At 37.9% G+C, this 4,407-nt stretch overlaps 1 protein-coding gene and 1 pseudogene across 1 annotated transcript in view; both read left to right on the plus strand.

Annotated features, from left to right (window-relative positions):
- Positions 1 to 4,407, plus strand: part of ARHGAP21 (Rho GTPase activating protein 21) — a 120,916-nt gene that overhangs the window by 59,186 nt on the left and 57,323 nt on the right. The gene's annotated exons all lie outside the window — the stretch shown is intronic.
- LOC111746255 lies at positions 1,759 to 1,873 on the plus strand (annotated as a pseudogene).

The following is a 4,407-nucleotide window of genomic DNA, read 5'->3' on the forward strand; positions in this document are numbered from 1 at the left end:
TTTTTTTTTTTGGCTACATTCTACATAATTTCTTCCAATATATTTCAGTAATTTTCTTCTTAACTGTTTTAGAAATTTTGGTTATTAGAAATTCTTTAGGGTACTGCACCAAACATGCTCGATCACTTATTATAGTTTCCTCTTTATAATAATTTTTAGACTTATTTTTCAAATTTCTTCAAACAAGGTTGTTTTATAATCTGTCTGGTAATTCCATCATCAGAAATATTTGTGGGTTTGTTTCTCTTTTTTTTTTTCTGCTTGTTCTACCTCAGAATGTGTTTTTTGCTGTGCACGTTTGACTGTTTTGTGTTTGTTGACCTTCAGAAACTTTTACTGGAAATTCCTTGAGATCCAGGTTGAAAAAGCTGTTCTTTAAGTAGATTGGTATTTCTTTTTATCCAGAGCCAAGCTATTACTAGATCGGCCTACATATCTATGTCCGGTTTGCTTTATCGCCATGTCTTGGAGATTGGTTGTCCCTTCTCCCCACTTACCTCCCACTCCCCACTACTTTGCATAGCACCGAGATAGAGTCTGAGTTACGAGTAAGTCACCTTACCCATAAGTGTGGGGAGAGTCTCCTAATAGACACCTAACTAGACAGGACTTGGGATTTTTCTTCTGCCTACTAGGTGGAGGAGCCCTTAAAATGGAAGCTTATGCTCACTAGCCTAGACATATGTTATATTATTGATACTATTAATGTTATATTAATAGTGTTTGGAGGTATAATTTTCTAGTAACTAGGCCTATATGTCATATGCATTATGGTTCAAATATACATTAAGCATTCCCTTATATGAGCTCAATTTGCCAGTACATTTATACTTCATTGGATGATTTGCTATTCATGTAGTTGTCTTATTAAAATACCTTGAAATAATCTATTATCAATGTAGTTATAATAAAATCTCCAAGTTATTTGTAGTTTGCTATTACAGGCAATGTTTCCTAACATAAGAATGTATAAGCTTATATACATACACTCATATGCTTATCCAAGACGCTTTTCACAATTAGGATTAGGGAAGGATGCAGATAGACCCTTTGCCTAATTCTCCCCTGGAAACTCCCTACTTATATTTTGGAGTCATTTAATCTGAGTGATTGTTCATGCTACGAGGTAGACAAGTGAGACTTTCAGCCTCCTAAAATGTTCGTTCCTGGGAGGTGGTGGCAGCAACACCAATCTGATATGGAGAAAAAGAGAAATAAATGAGCGATTCTGTCTCTCATCCAAAATCGGTTATTAAAATATGCAAATAAAATTCTCCCACATACCAGGACTATTCATTATGTTTATGAAAAAATAGTTTTTATGTGGTACCTAAGAACAGAGATCATTAAGGATGGAAACTGTAAGAACAAGCCTAGTAAGAACCTGGTACACAGTAGGAACTCAAATATTTGTTGAGCAAATGTATTGAATGAAGGGAGGTACCGCCTCCTTAACTTGTCACTATTCCAAAATGACTGTTCCCAAAGCTGCAGAAGTTAGCGTGTTAGTATCTGTACCTCGAGAAAAATTTATTGTGTCCGCTTTCTCCTTTTCTTTTACTTTTCTCCCATCAGTCACCTTCTAACAAAAAGTGTCAGTGACACTTTTTAAAATTAGAAATTTTATTTCACATAGCTGCTAAGTGTAAGCAGAAACAATAACAAAAACAGGACATGGTTCCATAGTGTAGCGGTTAGCACGTCTGCCTTACACGCAGAAGGTCCTGAGTTTGCGCCTCAGTGGAGCCACAGTCCATGATCTATGGCTGTGCCACCCTGAACAAGCCCAATTCCGACCACGGAAGCTAAGCAGGGTCGGGCCTGGTTAGTACTTGGATGGGAGACCACCTAGGAAGACCAGGTGCTGTAGGCATAAGTAATAATAAATAATGATAATAATAAAAACATGGTAATCCCAGACTTTGGTAGGAATTTCAGCATCATTTTTGTAAAATAAACTGGTAAGGTGGTCAACTTCAATGACAGGCAAAAAAAGAAGAAATCTCCTTACTTCACTTAAAAAGTCCCAGGAAACCATATTAACAGCAATCTAAAATGAAGAGATTTTGATTGGATTAAATTTGGCATTGTCAGAAATTCAAGTTTCTGTAGTATATTTAAGACTTTGAAAGACACACTGCATGAAGTTACTTTGTCAGTCAAGAGAATAAATGCGAAGTAAAAAAAATCTCTTTAAGGGTTCTAAAACCTTTAAGAAATATGAAATCTAGGATTTCGGAAAACTAAGGTGAGCTACTGAACAAGTAGGGCTATACAGGCGAAAAATCGAGGAAAGTCCATGGTTGGAGTATTAATACCCTAGACCGTCTCCTGGAAATAACTTCTCTACAGAAAATGTTGTAATTAGGTGATTGTGAGTTGTCTTTTCCTGGCTGCTCCATAACTTAAGACCTTGACACAGATACCGCCTAGCTAGATAGTCCCCTTTTTTTCCTGATTACTCTCCAGGTTGTCTGTGTTCAAAAATGTGATTCCTCATTCCAGGTAATAAAAAGTTTATTGCAATAGTTACAGTCCCTGCTTTCAAAGTTTAACTTTTTGTCTTGGGTGTAAAACCAGAATAGAAAGATTTGCATATGAATGTGAAATACATTAAGTCTAGAAATATATTTCCTGTCGTTTATTCATTCACTTAGCAAACATTTGTTGAGTCACGACCATGAGCCATTCACTAAAGTAATTCCCGGGAAGGGAGCAATATGGCCTCTGACCTCACTTCCTTTAGATAGTTGTTCACATGTCACCAGTTAGAGAGGACTTCCCGGACCATTTGATCAAAATCGTGTTACAGCCCTGCCCTGCTTTTCACGCTTCCTTCCTTCTCCCTCTGCTTATTATTCTCCATAGCACTCATCACCATCTCTTATACTACTTATTTCTTGTTGAACACTTTTCTGCCTCAGTTGGAATGTAGAGCAGAAAATTTATTTTGTTTATTACTTTTTACTTAAAACCAAGAACAGCTCCTAGCATGTATACTTCAGTGAATATGTATGTTCTAGGCTCTGGCTTCAAGAAGCTCCCACTCTGATGGAGGATGAAAGTGTAAAATAATTTTGTAAGTGCAAAAATAGAGGTGTGTCCAGTTGTTACAGGATCACAGCAGAGGGACAGGTTCTCAGGCGGGATGTCCTTTGTGCCGTTGACAGATGAATAGGAATTTATCAGGAAGAAGGAAAAGCAGTATTCCAGAACAGATTTCAGAGATGTTTGGAAGTTATATTTGCCCAGATTTGGGGGTAGGACTTGGGGATGGGTTATATGTCACCGGTTAAGGATGACTTGTGCAGGATTATGCCCAGCCTTTCTGGCATGATTGAGCGGATAGGTGGAAGTACCATTAATTGAGGGATGCCGGAAGGGAAACATCTACCCCTTTTCCCTGGAGAAATGAGTTTAGTTTGGGATAAGTTGCATTTCCGATGCCTGTAGAGTGTTTAGTACTTAGTGGAAAATTTGGGTGTGGAGCTCATAGGGAAAAGTGGGAGTTGAAAATAGATCTGGAATTTATTATTATATATGTTATAATGAAGTCCTAGGCATAAATGAAACCACATACAGAGAGCATGAAGATGCATAGATAAGGTAGGACCCTAGAGAAGGCAGCATCTAAGAGATGGTCAGTGAAAGAGGAATCAGAAAGGAAATCTGAGAATGTTTTGGAAGATCTGAGGGTACCCAGGAGTTGGTGACTTGCTAATTAAGAAGTGTTCATTTTAAAGGGGCGTGGATAACTTGTCATTTGTCACAGAGATTTCATTAGGGTAGGGACTAAAAAGATACTATTGGACCAGACTTGACAGGTAGCAAATTGGTAAAGTTGCTAAGAAAAACAGTTTCAGTAGAGTGGAAGGAAGAACTGTGAAAACCAAATATTAGTAGGCTGGAACATAAATTAGAGCAGTGAACTTCAATGAGGATGGGAGTGGGGTGGGCGGACAATTTTGTCCCCTAGGAGAAATTTGTCAGTGTCTGAGGAACCCTGAATTAGAAGGGAAGAAATGAAGATATGCGAGTATAGACTGTTTTCCCAAGAAATATGAAAATGAAAGGATAGCGAAGGAGAGATGGTGGCCATGGGGAAGGATAGGGAGAAATTTTGTTCTCTTTAAGTTGTGGAAACTTGTATGTCCGTGAGATCTAGAGAGAAGAACAGAGATCGACTGAGGTCTTACACATGAGAAGAAATAATTTAGAGGAGCAAGGTTCTGAAGACAGCTGGTAACTAAATCCTCACCTGAGACAGAGAGAAGGAAGTACGGATGGGCAAAAATTTTTTGAAAAAATTGAGGATACAGCAATTGAGATATAGCAAAATAAGACATGAAAGTTATCCAAATAGTTTGAGGAATTTAGAATGGAATAACAAGTTCGAGAAGGTTGTCA

The sequence above is a fragment of the Pteropus vampyrus genome, unplaced genomic scaffold (genome assembly GCF_000151845.1).
Source record: "Pteropus vampyrus isolate Shadow unplaced genomic scaffold, Pvam_2.0 Scaffold180, whole genome shotgun sequence".
NCBI lineage: Eukaryota > Metazoa > Chordata > Mammalia > Chiroptera > Pteropodidae > Pteropus > Pteropus vampyrus.